Source organism: Echinops telfairi, unplaced genomic scaffold (genome assembly GCF_000313985.2).
Source record: "Echinops telfairi isolate 266 unplaced genomic scaffold, ASM31398v2 ScPeMD7_18;HRSCAF=68, whole genome shotgun sequence".
Taxonomy (NCBI): Eukaryota; Metazoa; Chordata; class Mammalia; order Afrosoricida; family Tenrecidae; genus Echinops; species Echinops telfairi.
Window position 1 is genome coordinate 45,053,564 of NW_022103915.1, and position 19,569 is coordinate 45,073,132.

A 19,569-nucleotide genomic window follows, 5' to 3' on the forward strand; every position below is an offset into this window, starting at 1 on the left:
TGATCCCAATTCTACCTTACAAATCTGGCTAGACCAGAGGATGTACACTGGTACAGATAGGACTGGAAACACAGGGAATCCAGGACAGATGATCCCTTCAAGACCAGTGGTGAGAGTGGCGATACCGGGAGGGTGGAGGGAGGGTGGAGTAGAAAGAGGGAACTGATTACAAGGATCTACATATAACATCCTCCCTGGGGGACGGACAACAGAAAAGTAAGTGAAGGAAGACATTGGATAGTGTAAGACATGACAAAATAATAATAATTTATAAAATTTCAAGGGTTCGTGAGAGGGGAGAACTGGGAGGGAGGGGAAAAAATTAGGAGCTGATACCAAGGGCTCAAGTAGAAAGCAAATGTTTTGAGAATGATCATGGCAACAAATGGTCAAATGTACAAATGGCTGTATGTGTGGATTGTTATGAGTTGTATGAGCCACTAATAAGATGATTTTTTAAAAATCAACACATCCAGACAAACATATAACATTTAACACTAAAAAATTCTCAGTAAAAAATGAATTCATAATCACATACATACTTCAGGAGAAAAATGATGGAAATCCAAGAGATGGTGACTATGTTAAATATTGTATCTATTTGGTGCAGTTGAATAAAAAACTAAAACTTAACACTGAACAGCAATACTAATAAATAACAAGGGGAGCTGTTAGGGTTAAAGTTTGTTTGTTCAAGCTCCATATATTGTACAAGAGGAGGAAAAATATATTTATTGAATTAAAATATTTTAAAGTTAAATTTGCACATCAAATGTGTAGAGCATCCACTAAGAGAAAATACATACATTTTGTAAATTTGTAGAGGGGAAAAAATGAAAGGAAAACCCAGGTCAAAAGAAGGTAAAGTAAAATAACAGAAGAAAAAAATATTAACAGGATAACAGAACGTTAACAATATGGAGGTTGAAATAAATTTAAATATAGTAGTAATCAAAATGAATGCATGAAAATCAAGATACATTCTGTTTACAGCGATTCACTAGCTATACCAAGGTGAGAAAAACACCATTCTATCAATCAAAAGAAAGTTAGTATACTTACTCCTTACTCATACACTATCTCATCAGCTGATATTTTGCCTTTATGACCTCAGTGACAACAAAGACTACTTTCTGACTACTTTGTGTATTGTTGATGGATGTCCCAACACTGAGGTGCAAGGAGAGAGTAACACTAGCTGTAATGGTTAAAGTCATGAGCCAGCGTAGCTGGCCCATGATTCTCAGTGGTTTGGTAATTTCGTAATGCTGATATATGACAATTGTGCAACGATGTAGTCATCCTCCATTTTTTGAACAGATGTGGTAATCCTCTGTTTTCACACAATGCCTATTTTTACATAACAATTGGTTTCAGGAACCTAACCATGTTGATAACTGAGGAATGGATGGCCAACTATTTTATAATCACATTAAAATATATTGTTAAACTAAAATAAATCATTAGTGGTAAAGAGTCATTATAAAATTATAAAGGGCTCAATGTATCAAAACATAATCATTTTAATCTTGTAAGTATTTTTATATAAAACAAAAACTGAGAAATCATAAATACAGGTAAATATAGTATATGTTTCTAAGTGACAAGTACCATAGGAGAACGAACTAAATGGGATGTTAATTCAGAGAAAGGAAACAATGATTAATTAAGCTAGGACTATAGGGTAAAGCCAATTATAGAGAATGCTGAAAGTCAGAGAATCCTGACCTCAACATGACAGGAAATTGAAAGCCACTTACTTTCTTAATCAGGAAAAGTGACCTAATAGAAGAAGGCTCTTGGGTGGGTAGGTGGGTAGGTTGGGGGTGGGATTACAAAACCTGTCCATTGGATTGGAGGGGAGAAGTCCAATATCCTGGATTGGAGGGACAGGAGACATGGGAAAAAGAGGTAAATACAAGACATTTCCAAAGAAAAGATCAACAGGATCTGCTAGCTCTAAGCCATTTGGTGGGTTGTCTTCCAGGGTGACTGAAGGTAAATACAATTGCAAAGATCCAAAGAACCAAACCAAGCCCGCTTCCACTGATTCCAACACTTAGTGAGCCTATGGAGGGTTTCCAAGACAGTACCTTTGTATGGGAGCAGACAGCCTCAGCTTTCTACCACCAAGTGGCTGGTGGATTTGAATTGCTTGCTTACGGTTAACAGTCCAATATTTACCCGACAGCATCACCAGAAACCTGAATCCTAGCTACTTCTTAGAAGGCTCATCTCTGCTAGTCTCAGAAATGAAGGCCAATGGCCCCAAATTTGTGGTTCTTAAGTCACTCTCTCCCAGGGCCCTAAATAGATGACTTTAAGACATTGGCCAATTGAGCACCCAGGAAAGACTGTGACTCCAGAATTGTCTAATTTCTAAGTTTACTGGTTCATTTTTTCACCTTTAGTCACTGTGCAGACTGGGCACAGTTTAGCCAGGCGCAGAGCCACGACTCTGCCATTCGTAAAAAAAGAGAGCCCTCTTTCTCCTCAAATTATTATATATCTGCTATCTTATCAAATATGCATATTGAGCTCTCTGACTGACCAACTACATGACTGTGCTTCTCAGGCCAGCACTTTATATGAGCAACCGGCAACTTTTAGATATGGTTATTCTAACAAAGTTTGATATACATATTACCATCAAATAGAAAACAGACTAGGAATAAGACTGGATTAGTCAATTTTATTGGCCATCTAATTGGTAGAATTACTTATAGACTAAGCCACTCCTCTGGGTTCATCCCTGGTGGTGCTGTGCGTTAAGCGCTGGGCAGCTAAAGGTAAAGTCAGTGGATCAAACCCACCATCCGCTCAGCGGAAGAAAGAAGAGATTGCCCCATAAAGATTTATAGTCTTGGAAACCCAGTATAGAGTTGCTATGAGTCAGAATCAACTTGATAGCAGTGGGTTTCGTTTTGGGGTTATGAATCCAGTCTAGATTTCTATTTACTGATATTCAGAAGGAGCTAGCCACAGAAACGCTAAGAAAAAAGTTGGGGTCTGCAGGAACGGCTTTCTGTTGAAGCAGCAAAAAGTGTTAAATCAATCAGACTTATTTCCAGGCCCAAATTCTTTATGGCTTGCGTTTAAAATAATCTGGACCACATTTGAATGAGTTGTGTGCCTTCGCCTCTGCAACCTGGCAATGAAGATAGAAATTATTTTACAAAGCAAGTATTGATTTATTAAACTAGTCACCTGAGGAGACCCATAGGCCCTGATAGCTTATTATTGAAAGAAGGGCTAGTAGTTATTTATTCTAACTTTTAGGTTATTAGTTTTGATAAATGTTCCCAATGTTTAACTGATTTGTGCTTCAAACTTTCTTCCATTTTACGTTCCTTGATACTTAGTTTTCTGTAGAGAATAACTTCACTCAAGTCTCAATGTTTCAGAATTGCTGTAATGGCTGTTTAAGATGGGAAGTTTCTAATTACAGTTCCTTTCATCATTCCCCTCCACCTCCCTCCTGCTGAAACAATTACAACTGTGCCAAGTGTCAAGTCAGCCCCTGAATCAAGGAGACTCCATGAACAACAGACTGAACCATTTTGACCCATAGGATTTTCATTGACTGATATTTCAGAATATGATCTTCCTTAGTCTGGAAGCTCAGCTGAAGCCCATTCAGCATCACCGCAACTTGGGCGGTGGCTGTGCTTGAAGGGCACTGACTGGGAATCAAACCCAAAGTTCCTTCATAGAAAGTGAGAATACCACAGAACCACCGCCGCCCCCAGCTGTGCTCTGGGAAGTAGAGTGCCTCGTGACTTCGTGGCTTATGTATTAGCCTAGATTCCAGAGAAGGTGCCCTAGTGGTTAAAAGAGAATAAAACCCCAGCTAATTGAATTAGTCTTTCTCAAGCATCAAAGAATCTCATGGAAGGCTATATGAAGGAGGCTATCTACTCTTTCTAAAGTAGGGCAACGAACTGGTTCATTCTAGTTTGGGCTCCTGCTGGTAACTTGCATTTCCACATTAGATATACTGAATTAGAATCTAAATTGTAAAAAGGTCCCCAGGTGATTTATATGATCTGGGTTGATGCCACCAGCCACTTGGGGTTGGGTATGGGGGGTTGACGGGAAGGATGTGAAGTCAGCTTGTGTAAAGATTACAACCTTGGAAATTCAATGGGACAGTTCAACCCCATCCTGTGTAAGGTATTGTCAAGTTGGTTCCAGCTCACAGCGACCCTATGTACAACAGAATGAAATACTGCCCCATCCTGGACCTTCCTCAAAATAGTTCTTACCTTTGAGCCCATTGTTGCAGCCACTGTGCCAATCCTTGTTGGGGATCTTCTTCTTATTTATTGCTCTCTGGTTTATCAAGCATGATGTCATTTTCCAGGGACTGGTTTCTTCTGATAATATGTCTAAAGTACATGCAACAAAGTCTTGCCACACTTGCTTCTGAGGAGCATTCTGGCTGTACTTCTTCCAAGACAGATGTGTTGGTTCTTGTGGAAGTCCATGCATGGTAATTTCAATATCCTTCACCAACACCACAGTTCAAATGCATTCTTCTTTGGTCTTCCTTATTCATTGTCAAACTTTCACATACATATCAGGCAATTAAAAATATCATAGCTTGGGTCAAGCGCACCTTTGTTCTTAACACAACAGCCTTGCTTTTCAACACTTTAAAGAGATCCTGGACAGCAGATTTACTTAATGCAATGCGTCTATCGATCTCTTGACTGCTGCTTCCATGAGCGTGGACTGTGGAACCAAGCAAGATGAAATCTTTGACACCTTCTCTCTTTTCTTTATCATGAGGTTACCTGCTGGTCCAGCTGTGAGGTTCTTGGTTTTCTTTACATTGAATTGTAATCCATACCAAAGGCTGTCATCCTTGATCTTTATCAGTGAGTTCAAGTCTTCCTAGCTTTCGGCAAGCAAGTCGTTAATAAGCCTTCCTAATAATCCTGATAATGAGTTCTTCTTCATCTTATCGGCCCCTCTAATTATTTGCTCAGTATACAGATTGAATAAATACAGTCAGAGACAATCTTTAAACTCCCTTTCTTGGTTTTAAACCATGCAGTATGCCTTGTTCTCCCACAACTGACTCTTGATCCACGAAAAGGTTCTGTATAAGCACAATGAAGTGTTCTGAAATTCCTATTCTTATCAAAGTTATCCATAGTTCATTACGATCTACACAGTTGAACACTTTGGCATAGTCAGTAAAACACAAGTAAACATATTTCTGATATTTGCTGCTTTCAGTCAAGATCCACTTGATGTCAGTAATGCTGTCTCTTGTTCAATGTCCTCTTCTGAATCTGGCCTGAATCTCTGGCAGCTCCCTGTCAATATATACTGCTGCAACTGTTGTTGGATGATCTTCAGCAAAATTTTACTTGTGTGTGATATCAATGTTATTGTTCTATAATTTGTGCATTCTGTGGGGTCACCTTTCTTTGTAAGGGGTACAAATATGGATCTCTCCCCGTCAGTTGGTCAGATAGTTGTCTTCCAGTGTGCATCATCAGCGCTTCATCATCTTGAACTTTTTCACTTGGTATTCCATCAATTCTGGAGCATTCTTTTGTCTAATGCTTTAAGTGCAGCTTGGACTGCTTCCTTCAGTATCATTGGTTTATGTTCATATGCTACCTCTTGAAGTGACAGAATGCTGACTAGTTCTTTTTGGTACAAGGACTCTGTGTAATCATTCCATCTTCTTTGGATGCTCCCTACATCATTCAATATTTTGCCCAAAGAATCTTTTAACATTTTGACTCGAGGCTTGAATTTTTTTCCTGGGTTCTTTGAGGTTAAGATATGCTGAGCATGTTCTTCCTTTTCGGTTTTCTAATTCTAGGTCTTTGCACATTTCATGATAATACTTTACTTTGTCTTTTTGAGTTGCCCTTTGAAATTCTGTTTAGCTCTTTTACTTCACCATTTTTCCCAATTACCTTAGTGAGTCTTCCATTAAAAGCAAGTTTCAGAGTCTACTGACATTCACTTTGGTCTTTTATTTGTTTTCTGTCTTTTGTATGACCTTTGCTTCCTTCATGTATGATGCTCTTGATGTCATCCCACAGTTCATCAGTCCTCCTGTTAGTGGTGTTCAATGTGTCTGTTCTGTTCTGTTCTAGAGATGTTATGGGAATTCAGCCAGGATGCACTCATAGTCATATATGGCTGTTGTGGACTTGTTTTAATTTTCTTCAGTTTCACCCTGAACTTCCATATGAGAAATTGGTGGTATGTTCCAAAGTCAGCCCCTGGCTTCATTTTATATGCTATGATTGAGCGTCTCCATTGTCTTTTCCCACCGTCATAGCCAATGTGATCTCTGTGTATTACATCTGGAGCAGTCTACATATATAGTTGCTGTTGTGTTGTTGAAAAAAGGTATTTGCGGTAGGAAGTTGTAGCTCTTAGGGATATGAATCGCTCTGTTAACATGTAGAACGCATTGGAAAATGGATTATTGTAAATGCAGTTAGGTTAAAATTTGGCAGCCTGTCATTTGGTCTCTCTTATAATCCATTGAAATTTATTCTAGTTTTGAAATTTGTTTGCTTTCTTTTCGATTGAGGTTTTTTTTGTCTGTTTTACTTTATTATTGTTCTTCGTTTTTTGTTTTGTTTTTAATTTTTTCTGTATATGAAATGCAGGATAGGTAAATCTATAGAGACAGTAACTGGATCAGTGGTTCCAGTGGCAGGGGAGGCTGGTGGAAAATGTGGAGCTAATAACGATGAGGACAAGAATGAAGAATATATTCTAAAGCGGATTGTGGTGATGACTGTATAACTCTTAATATGATCGAACTGTTGAATTGTATAATATGGGAATTATATGCCAATAAAATTGTTTAAAAAACCACAAACAAAAGAAGTTTCGCAAAACTCTATCATGGGATCTACACTTCTGTTTCTATCACAAGGGCCACATGTCCAACAACTGCTCCTTCTTCAGTTCCAACTTTTGCATTCCAACTGCCAATAATTATCAATGCATCTTGATTGCATATTTGATCAATTTCACCCTGAAGATGTTGGTAGAATTATTCAATTTCTGCCTCCCTAGCTTTAGTGGTGGTTGCATAAATTTGAATAGTATTTGGATTGACTGGAGTTCTTTGTATGTGGATAGCTATTATTCTATTACAAATAGCAATGTACTTCAAGACAGATCTTGAAGCGACCTTTTGCACAAATGAATGTGATGCCATCCTTCTTGGATCTGTCATTTCAGGCAGAATAAACCATACAACCAAGTGATTCTCAAGGCCCCATACCAGGTCATTTCAGCTCACTAATGCCTAGAATAGTGATCTTTATGCATTCCATTTCTGTTATGACTTCCAATTTTCCTAGATTTAGACTTCATACATTCCAAGTTCCAATGAGCTGTTTCTTCTCCTTTTGAGTCATGCCCCTTGAGCAGATGAAGGTCCCAAAGGCTTTATTCCCGAAGGCTTGACTTCATCCCCATCCGTATGGCAGACTCTGCTTTGAGGAAAGAGCCCTTTCTTTCTTATACTTTGAGTACCTTCCAACCCGTAGGGCTCGTCTTCGGGCACTCTATCTGGTCATGATCGGTTGCGATTTATGAGGTTTTCAGTACCTGACAATGTTTTGCTGCTATTCACAAGGTTTTCAATGGCTAATTCCTCTCAAGCGGAATTCCTTCTTTGTAGTCTGTTCTTAGTTGAAACCCGTCTGGGTGACTCTGCTGGTACCAGTGACATTGTTTCCAGCATCACAGCAACATGTAAGCCACGACAGTGCCACAAACTGACAGACAAGTGGTGGACTCGGCCCTACAGGGTCTGTTCTATGTCAGGGTTGACTCCTTGACAATGTTTGCTTATTTGTTTGTTTTAATAGTAACTCCCACTAGGGGCTTTCAGCAGTCAAAAGAAAATTCAGCAGCATTTTCTTGTATGGATATGTTGTGGACCAGGTTTTCATTTCTCAGCTGCCTTTACTTGGCCCAGGGGTAGATTTTAGAACTCCTCAAAGAGCATTGCTTTAAAACAGAGATTTAAACTGATGTATTCCAGTTCAACTACTTGCTGAGGGTTTACAATTCCACCTCATCTACACAACCTTTTAACAGAAAAGTCACCTGTGGATTCTGATTCAGTCTATCCAGGGTGGAAATGAACATTTTCAGCAGAGGATGCAACCAGAACGTTCCTATTGGAAGCCCTGGTTCAAGCAGTTGATCTTTTGGTTTGGAGTTTAACCACTGAGCCACCAGGCCTCTTAAAATAATAATAATAAATGGTCCTCTTCAATTCTTTATTACTCAGCACAATTCTTTATTACTCAGTAAATGGCATAGCACGACCTCTTCATTAAAAACTTGGGAAAGCATTCACGTTCTGTCAAAAATAGTTGTACTTCTGAAGTTCACATTCATTTTTTGCACCCCAAATTGAACAAGTTTCCCTTTGTATCACCAACCAACTCTGATGGCTTTGAGGTACACATCACTCATTAAGGTACGCAGCTACGTCCCAATCCTCGATGCTTTCTTATGTCGTACCCCGTTTCCTTCTTTTCTTGGGTTCTTGTGCAATCTTGTTGCATTTTCTATCTCCTTTGAGCGTGCCTTAGGAGCCCTAGTAGTGCAGGGGGCTGCTAACCAGAGAGTCAGCAATTCGAACCCACTAGGAGAAAGATGAGGCTTTCTGTTCCGTAAAGAGTTATAGCCTCGAGAATCCACAGGGCAATTTCGACTATGTTCCTAGGATCACCATGATTTAGAATTGATTGCAGTGAGTGAATAGAGTTTGTCTTAACCCTTTTATGGCCACATGATTTTCTGCTTTGAATTTTTGTTTTCCTGACATCATGTCAGTTTAGTAATAGAAGGCATGCCAGCATCCAGGGACATTCACTGTCCTCTACTCAAGGGACATTGTTTTTTGACAATAAGCTTTTGATATGATTACATGGGACATCTATGTCCAAGGGGGTTCTGATGGTAGGACTGGTGGAGTGAGTCCCCTTTCTTTAGATTCACACAATTATACTGATTGCTGCCAGGTAAGCAGCAAATACTACAACCTGGATAACAGTTTCCCAGGAAATCTGCGAGGCTGAAAATGTTGGTGGGTGATATCTATCCCAGGAGTCATGAAAGAGTGAAATGCTTTAGAAATAAGCTTGGTAGAAATAAGTGAAATGATATTTTAGAGTTCCCCCATGGGATCAGGCTGCAGCTACCATTTGTTGAGTCTCATCTGAAAGCCATGGACTAACTCAAAAATGGACCCTTGGCTCTTTCTACACACTCCCTCTCCACATTACTTTCAAGAGGCCATTCATTTAAAAGGTAGTCCTTGAGCCCTTACCTGGTACCAGGTACTGAGATGGACAAAGAGGAGGACAGAGATGCACAGTCTGAAGCTCTGGCTCTCCGAAGAGCAGGAAGCCTCGAATCTACCACCCTCAGCTGTGACTGATCTGGATGACAGCCATCTATCTCCCTTTGCACCTCTAGTAACCCTCACGTGCGAGTCCAGCTACTTTTTTATTGTGTATCTCTAAGTTGTCCCTTCATTCCAAGCTCCCAGAGAACAGGGGTCTGAGTCTGTTTGGTTCCCCGTACTATCCTCAGCCAACAGCATCGTAGTTGATAAGGGTTAGGTGCTCAATAAATAGTTGTGATTTGATTTCTCCTAATTTTGCATTAGAGAGATGATGGCTCACAAGGTCCCTCAGTTTTGCTCAACCCCATTTGCTGAAGCCCCAGGTGCAAGCAGAAGCAGTGGGGGGAGCCTCACCTGTGCGCCCTCTCTTAATCCACTGTTTCAGACAGTTTCGGGGCAGGAATAACCCAAAATGCCTTTGGTCAGAGGCTATTTTTCACTCACTAATTTTCATAAACTGTTTGCTTGGGAGGAAATTCGATCCAGATGTCCCAGATACATTTACATTAAACTCATCACCACATGACATTATAACAGCTTTTGATGACCATGAAGTCCTTTTTGCAAACCAGGCAGTTGCCTCTTGCCAGCCGTAAATGAGTGTAAGCCCCTCACTCTTTGCACTTAGGTTTAAATTTAGATTCAGCTAGGGTCGGGAGAGTGTGAAGTTTGGCAACTCCGTCTTCTCCCTTCTCTTCGGAGGGACTGATGGAATTTACAGGCCTTGGAACGTAGATTTCTGAATGATTTGCATGAATGTCACAATAACCCAAACCCAATGGCGCTGAGTCAACTCCAACCACAGCGACCCTCTAGAGCAGTGGTTCTCCACCTTCCTAATGGCGCAAAACTTGAATACAGTTCCTCATTTGTGGTGACCCCCCAACCATAAAATTATTCTGTTGCTACTTCATAACTGTCATTTTGCTACTGTTATGAATCGGGTGACCCCTGTGAAAGGGCCGTTTGACCCCCAAAGGGGTTGTGACCCACAGGTTGAGAGCCGCTGCTATAGGACTTCAGAGGCCGTAAGTCTTTATGGGAGCAGACATCCTCATCTCTCGCCCTCCAAGTAGCTGGTGGGTTAGAATCATCACCGACAGTTTAATCCACCAGAAGGTCAACAAAGCAAGACCCGTCCTTATTGGCTTTCTGATTTCTTCTGCCCACTTTAAAAAATAAGTAGGAGAGAGTACCCACAGCAGGGAAGAAATTTTAGGAGAGTAGCTGATAAAACACTCATATGCACACACCCAAATTCCTAACAACCCAATGATTCACTGGCAGCACCAGATAACTTAAATCAGGGCTTCAAACTCGGTCAGTCTGATTTGACACACCCTGCTCCCCAATTTTCCTTTCCTCCCCAGATCGACGGCCTCCAAATCTATATTTTAACAAGATCTTATATGGACTAGACATAAGGATCACCTGGGAAGTCAGCAGGGAATCAAATGGGAATGAACCAGTTGAAAGCCCTGACTGAAATTAAAGGCTAAACCGAACTGAGCTGCCAGCGCTTGAAAAAAAAAAAAAAAAGACAGGGCTGCGTTGAACACTGGAGCTGTTTAAGAGGTGTCATGAGCAAGGGTTTCAACAAGAATCCCAGGTGAGTCTTATAGATCCCCAGGTGATTCTTATGTCTATAAAAGACCTTGTTAAAATGTAGATTCGGATTCAGTAGATCTAGGGTGGAAAGGCCAATTCAGAGTGGAGCCCTGATTTAAGTACATCAGTGTGAGCATACCCCCATCTCTCTTGGACATAAGGACAGGCTGTGGCACTGAAAGACATCTCATGCCATTGAATCGATTCAACATGGCAAAACTAACTCAGAAAAGATTGGCAAGGGTATTTGATAGCTGGGGATGTTATCTCAGCCCAGTGGGACCCTGCCTCTTTGTGCTCACTAGCCCTCAGCTCTGTCTTTGCTGTTAGCCAGTAGTAATTGATCTGTTTAAGGCGGTTCCCACCAGATCCAAAGACAGTAGTATCTCATTTATCCTTGCATGCTTGCCAGTTAGCACTCTGTCAGGAACATAGTAGGTGCTCGTGAAATGCCTGATTGGCATATATCTTTGATTATACTCTGAAACCATTTTTATAGTTTTAGTAGGGTGGCAATTATGACATCACTATGGCTTCGTTGCATGCTTTCAACAGCTTTGGGAAACGCTCCACAAATCCTTCACTGGTCTAGGGCAGTTATGTCCTGGCTTTGACCCAGAGTTAATGAAATTCACCTATAAGGGTGGAGGGGGGCGAGGCCATACTTTGCTACATGCTGTTTTTCCATGTGGGATTAGCTGCTTCATGCTAGCGGAGACCCCGAGGCTCGCCTGGCAGCCACAATGCTCACCCAGTAATGGAGCGCTCACACCCTCCATGGCAGGAGGGGTGATGTCAGCCCCATCAGGCCAGGCCTAAAGGGATCATAAGATTGGATGTGGGCTTTGGAAAAATCTCTGGTGCTATGGATATTGGGGTCTGCTGGCTGCTTCCACACCTGGTGGAAAATCCCTGACTTCCCCGCCTTCCTGTCACCAAGGCTGTTTTACAACTAACTCCCCTTTGGGCTAGGACTGGGCCAGGACATTTTTTTTTTCCACTCAAAGTTTCAAGCATTTATGCTGTCAGTCTTTCAGCACTTTTCCCCCTCTGAGTCATGCTATTCTGACAAGGTTCCACTCTTAAGTGTGGAGGGATCGTGTACGTGGATGGTGTTGTTGGCTGCTTTGGGGTTGAAGTGGAGAAGCCATTGTGGGGAAGGTGTGGGAGCTGCAGTCGCTTTGAAACACTTTGAGGGCTGCCCAGCTGGGCTGGGCTTCGTTACTCGTGTGTGTCTGCAAACTCGCCAGACGAGAGTCTTTCATCAAAATTGAGCTCATTCATGGAGCGTCTGTTATATGGGAAGCATCCTAGACATGTAGAATGAAATCATAGTGTCCGTGGAACATTTGAAGTTCACATTTGGGTTTCCCATACCTTTGTTCCAACCATGCTGACTGACTCACCATGCCACTTGGACTGTCACTGAATCCCTTCAACCTCTTCTGTAAAATCAGGGTGGCTGTAAAACTAGCTTTGTGTTTTTCCATGTTGATCATCAGAATCAACCAAAGTTATTGTCAATATAGAACCCCAAAGCCTACTTGCATGTTCTGTCCCTTTTAGTACTTCCTACAATGCCACAAACCAGGTAGCGTCTCAGGGCTATTGAAATATATACATATACATATACATGAATGGGGTCACAGTCTTTGAAGATAGGGAGTTTCACAATTTTGAAAATAGGGAGTTCAGCAAATATTTTTATTGATAATAAATCATTTTATTGGGGGCTCTTACATATTTCATAACAATCCATACCTCCATTATATCAAGTGGACATGTACAATTGTTGGCATCAATAATTTCTAAACTTCAAACACTATCTTCTTGAACCCTTTGATATAAGCTCCTTTTTTATTCCCTCCCTCCCCCACCATCCTATCTGCATGAACCCTTAATTTATTATGTATTGTTATTATTATTCTCACACCGCCCATTCTATCCCTTCACCTACTGTCCTGGTATTCACCCCCATCCCTTCCCCTACCCTCCTGGGAGTCATTACTCCCATTACCAATTCTGAGATGGTTTGTCTTCCTGAATTCTGTGTATTGAAAGTTCTCATCTGTGCCACTGTATGTGCACTGGCGTAGTGGAGTATGCAAGTTAGGACTGAGACCATAATAGTGGGGGGAGGAAGGATTAGAGAACTAGAGGAATGTTGTGTGTTTCATCAGTGCTTAACTGCCCCCGGATGCATTTTCTCCTCCAAGTATCCCCTCTGCGTGAGAACATCTGATTATCCACAGATAGGCTCTGGGTCTCCACCTTGACTCCGCCCATCATGAGGCTTTTTACTTTTGAGGAAGTTCAGCAAATATGAATTAAACTTAATAAACATCTAATCTCTGAAGGCAGAAGCTTTAAGGAGCATTTTAAAACAACAATGAATTCATTTGGCCCCTGTGTTTTCGGTTTTTTTCTACTTCTACTATAAAACCCATTTTGCATTCAGATGGACAGTTTGGGACGACTTGCTCTTTGGAGGAGTAATGCCTGAGCCCATTTCACGACATGGCGCGTCCGAGACTGGACCCACCCCGGGAGGCAGGGCCTGGCAGAGTTCACGGGGACAGGTAGCCCAGCACGGAAACCGTGACCTTCAGAGACAATCAGCACTAGGTTTGCATTCAGTTCTGCCACTTACCAGCAGTGTGGTCTTGGGCAAATAACTTCTTGTCCCTTCCACATCTGGAATAGGGTTGGTAATATCTACCTGTCCCAAGTGTCATGCAAACTAAATTAATCATGGATGCACATGGTTACGTACTGGACTACTAATCAAAAAGGCTGGACAGTCAACCCCACTCAGCAGTGCCTCAGAAGTAAAACCTGGCAAACCGTTTCCACAAGGTTACAGCCTTGAAAACCCTCCGGAGTGGGGTTCTACTCTACATACTTGAGGCTTCCGTAGGTTGGAATTCACTTAACAGCCACTAACGGCCATCACAGCTTCATAACTACAGGTAGAATACCCATCAAAACAACATCACAGGTTGAACAACATGATGAACATGTTTAACGTCCCAGAAGTATACATGTGGAGATTGTTCAAATGGGAAACGTTTTCTTACCTATGCATGCATCACACGCATCTACACATTACACACACACACACACACACACACACACACACACACACACCCTGCAGAAAGCAGGCGGCATGTGAGGCTCATTGATAAGAAAAGACGTGTCCAGGATGACCAGTAGCTACAGTTGCTCGCTGCTGTCCCACCGTGACCTCATGTACAACCGACTGAAGCCCTATTCAGCCCTGCATCGCCCTCACAAGCTCGCTGTGCTTGAATCATTATTGCAGTCACTGGGTCCAGCCATCTCCTTCAGGGTCTTCCTCTTTTCCACAGACCCTCTGCTTGACCAGAGCCTGGTCCCTCTGGACAAAACATGTCCAGTGCTTACACGATGAGGATGTGGACCTTAGAAGGGAGTCATTCTCCCTGCGAAGCAGCCTTCCAGCTGTACTGCTGTCAAGGAAAATGTGTTCACTCTTCTGGCAGGCCATGGAATAGTCAATATTCTTCTCCAAGCCGTGCTTCAAATGCATGCATTCTTCTCTGGTCATTCTGATCCGTTGTCCAGCTTTCTCATGCAGCTAGAGCGATTGCAAACTTGGGCCGGGCGCGTCTCAGTCCTCAAAGTGACATCTTGGCTTTCTTTTAAAATTAAATCATTTTATTGGGGGCTCGTACAACCCTTATCACAATCCACACATCCATCCGTTGTGTCAAGCACTTTTGTACATTTGTTTCCTTCATCATTCTCAAAACATTTGCTTTGGCTTTTAACAGTTTAAAGAGATCTTTTGTAGCAGTGGCTAGAAGCTGCAGTGGACATTCCTTGTAGGGATGCCCTGACTCCAGACTTCCGGTCTCTTGAACCGGGAGGAAAGAAATTTTGGTTCTTGAAAGCCATCCACGTGTGGTATTTCTGTTTACGGAATCACTAGGTAACTCACTGTGTTTCCAGCAAGCTTCCAGGCGGGGACATGCTGGACTCTTTAGCAATGTGTATGTTTCTGTACACTCTTGCACAAGTGTCTGTACTCCTGTGTGCACTAGATAGCAAGATGGAATCTACTTCTTGCTTTAGGTGAGAAGCCCTGCCTAGAGAACTAGCTGCCAGGCTCCCTCTCACTTAGTTGTCGCCACAAGAGACTCCCTGTCGCGCCAACCTTGGGGGTCAGGGTTTGCTTTTATCCCGGAAGCGGACTGTTTCCGCACCATTCCTAATCACTCGGCAACACAAGTGCCTTAACCAAGTCCGCACCCTGGCAGCGGAGGCTCCTTATTCCCAGCCACTTGGATGGGACCTGGCACTTTCTGCATCTCCTTGCCAATTGTCCCAGCACCCTTGGGCTTCTGGCTTGGTGCCTTTTGTGCAGACCACCAGACATGCCTCCCCCTCTACCCTCCACCCCTTGCCTGGGGTATCTGGTTTCACTCTTCAGCTACTGGTTTAGAGTTTCTTTTCCTTGGAAGACAGAGACAGCTGGGAATGTGGAGCTCATCCTGTCTGGGTTTTCCCCTGACGAGGGGCGGTAAGAGCAGGATATGCGGGGCTTGAAGACCACTCATGATGCTATTATCAGAGAGAGCAGGGTCAGGCAGGAAGGAACAGGTGTGGTGGCTTGGGTTTCACTGCTCGGGCAAGTAGCAACAGCCAGCAGGGCAAGTTCAGGGATCTGGTTGATCACAGAGGGACATATGAAAAGCCTTTTTTAAAAAGCTCTAAAAATCAATATGTCCTACACGAATATGTCCTCCCCTCCCCTACTCCTGCCCCCAGAGGTGCCCACTGCTATAGAAACTGCCTATCTCCTCCCTAGCCCTTTCTCTAGGCATTTATATATGTCAGGGCGCCAACGCTTTGGAAACACCACCCCAACGCCGCACGCTGTTGTGAGGGGCAGCGGACTGTAGGCTGTGTTTCCTTTTGGCACCTCATCCATCATTAAGGCCAGGCCATCAGCACGGAGTTTTGGATTCTGGTTCTGCCACTTCCCAACTTAGTGTGCCCTAGCACCAGGCAGGAAGACGAAGCAGCACCTGCTCCTTATCTAAGTGGATCTCAAAGAAATAAGGGAGCAAGGGATTCCGACAGGAAGGCCCTAGCACTCTCTGAGTGGGTGGAGGTGTAAGCCTAAGGGAACTCCAGAGCTAATGGTATCATGGACCAGCATCTCCAGGGGGCCCTGGGCTCCAGCCTGTGGAAGTTCTTCTTTTAGTTGAGCCACTTGTCATATATGCATGATGGGCAATTCTTTGGGCTGGAAACTTGGAGGTGGACTTGCTGAAGCGAATGGCCCCACATGGCTCTTATTATAAAAAGTCATATGTGCATGTGGAACTAATCATTCAAGTGAAAGAATATGTAATAAAAACGTAAAACCGCATGCCACGATCTCCACCTCTGACCCACTTTTCACATGACTCGTTTCTATCTGCTTTGTCTATTGATTTCAAATAACGTGTTTACAACTCTCTCCTGATGTATCAACTGTAAGAAGAATCCACTGGATCCTGCTCTGAAGAACGAACACACTTGCCTCCATTAGACCCTTTCTAGCTGTTGTTAACTCCCTTCCTAGTGCTCTTGCTTTATTTTAGACCTTTAAGAATATAGCTACTTTTGATGGAGGAATTTTCAACAATATCTCTTACACCCCACTCCCTACTCCCATGAAAGTATGAGAAATAAATGCCCTTTCCCTTCTACTCCTTTCTCCCCAAACTTCTGTCTACATTACTGTCTTTATGTGACCAAGTTCAAGAGCATTGGAATTCTCTTTTCTAATTATAATCAAGTCTTTCACGCTTGAGCTACAGAATGATTATATACAAGACCCTCAAAAGAGCATTTCTAATAACGCTTGTATAAATATCACTCATTGCTAATTGGGCTGGTATAGCCTAGCTATATGCAATAGATCATAATGGCACGGCACATGGATAGAACAGTTCTGCCACCAAAGAATGACTCGTGTACTTCTAAAAGTATTGCTACTGTGAGCACGCCAGTTGTAACATGCATGGGTTTAGTTAGAAGAAAACGAGTTTAAACATGTATCTGTTAACAGTGGATTATTGTAGACAAAATCACTCAATAGTTCACTTACCTTGTCAAGCTAGGGTACCTTAAAAAAAAAAGGTCCATTCAAAACAATGCTTCTCAGGGGATCCACTGGACTGGTGAAAGTCAAGGCAGAGAGGTCAGCTCTGAAGGGCATGACAATTGGTTTGGGGATCTCCAGAGGGTCAATTGTGGTAATTTTTTTTTCAAAGAACATAGGATGGTCTTGGGAGTTTATGATTTTTTAAATTTTAAGAAATTGCACCGGTGGGAAAAAGGACAGGAAAGTTCAGCCGAGGAAACGTTTTCCATCACGACAATGCGCCTGCTCTTCCAGGGTGGCAGCGCTGTCTGATGAGATCTGGTTGGGAAACTGACCTCCTCTACCTACAGTCCTGGTCTTGCCCCGTAAGACTTCCTTACGTTTATCACACTCAAAGAGCATTGAAAGAGAATGGCATTCGAGTACCCGGCACACCCTAAAGCTGCCCCTTTGATGTGGTGCAAATCAAAGAGAGCAGAATCCTTCCGGGAAGGGTTAGAGAGAGGTGGAAAGACTGCCTGTCAAAGACTGAAGACCTAGATGATAGCATCACATTTTGATATTTTTGTTTAATGACGGTTTCTAGGATGTTACAGCGATACTTTTGGGCATATTCTCTTATGACATGCATACTCTACATTTCAAGTTATCTCACCTTAGAACTAAAACAACAACAATAATAACAACGAAATGCCACAACTACCTTGCCTATCCTAGAAGAATTAGACCCAAGAGAAGAAGGGTGAGTTTCCTAGAGATAGACTAGGCCCACTTGCTCAATGAGGTCTCTGGACCAGAGACTACTCTATTTTCCAAGTGGGACATTAGTAAAGACATTTCAATTAATTTTTACTTTTTAGACTTAATCATCATTTATCTAAATGTATTATACCTCTATTATTTTTTATAAGTTACATACTAATCTTAATCATTATATAACTCAATCCAGATGAAAAGGTTTGCCATTTTGAATCTTAGAAACACACAGCATTAAAAATATATTCTGTTGCAGAAAAATAGAATACAGTGATTGATAAAGGAGTTCTGAGGAGCTTTTCCGTCTCCGGCCGCGGCAGGGAGAGGAGCCGCCGCCATGTCCGCGCATCTGCAATGGATGGTCGTGCGGAACTGCTCCAGGTTCCTGATCAAGAGGAACAAGCAGACGGACAGCACCGAGCCCAATCACCTGAAAGCCCGCACCTCCTTCCGCTACACCGGGCTGATACACCGCAAGACGGTGGGTGTCGATCCCGCTGCCGACGGCAAGGGGGTTGTGGTGGCCCTGAAACGGAGGTCAGGCCAGCGGAAGCCGGCTACCTCCTATGTTTGGACCACCATTAACAAGAACGCCCGGGCCACACTCTGCAGCATCGGGCACATGATCCGCAAGAACAAGTACCGCCCCACCTTCGCATGCTTGCTATCCGCAGAGCCGGCGCCATCCTACGCAGCCAGAAGCCTGTGATGGTGACGAGGAAGCGGACTCGCCCCACCAAGAGGTCCTGAGCACCCTTCGCCCAGAGCAATAAAGAGAACTACCCTCCAAAAAAAAAAAGAGTTTTAAGGAAAAAACAAACAACAAATTAGAGTAAAATCTTGTAAGAAAATTAGTCTGCGATTACAAATTGAAGGAGAAAAAGAAACATAAAAAATTATACCTGCTCAATAAAAACTTGATTATCCATTAAAAATATATAAAGTCCAGAAGAGTACACCAGTTTTCTCTTAATATTCAATATTGAAAATATACAGAAAATTATACCCTTTGCAGCTATTAAATTTTTTATTGTAAAATTCAGAAGTCAGCTGCAAAAAAAATGTAAAAAGAAAAGTCTTTTGGGGGTGTCACAAGCAAAAAGTTTGAAGCCCATACCCTTAAACCATTGCGTGTCTCAACTCAAAGCCAAAGTCATTGCCATCGAGTCAATGCCGACTCAGGACAGGGCAGAACTGCTCCTGTGGGCTTCCCAGATTGCAACGGCTGTGGGAGTAGAAATCCCTGACTTTCTCTGGAGAGCAGCTGGTGGTTTTGAACTGTTGGCCTGTAGTTAGCAGCCCCAGGCATAACCACTACGCCACCAAGGCTCTTTAAACCATGTCTAGGAAGGAAGAAAACGTGGCTGGCAATGATGTTGTAATTTTGATAGACCTCATCAATGCTTACATTGCCTTTTTTTATCTTTTAGTAAAAAAGAATTATCATTGGATGAAAAAGACTAGAGTGAACATTACAAAGGGATATGAAGTGTGAAGAGTAAGGCAAACAAGGAGAGAATACAAGCTATTTTAACGGATTTCAAGTCTCCAAGCTCTGAAAAAATGGCATTGAAGAGACAGTATGTAGGATCTCTGCTGGTGAATTGTAGAAGGTAAACTTTAAAGGGTCATAGAGATTTTGAACACCAGA

The 19,569-nt window shown here is 42.5% G+C and overlaps 1 pseudogene; it reads left to right on the plus strand.

Moving 5' to 3' along the window:
- The first annotated feature begins 18,219 nt into the window (after positions 1–18,219).
- Positions 18,220–18,668, plus strand: LOC101657788 (annotated as a pseudogene).
- Positions 18,669–19,569: the final 901 nt, after the last annotated feature.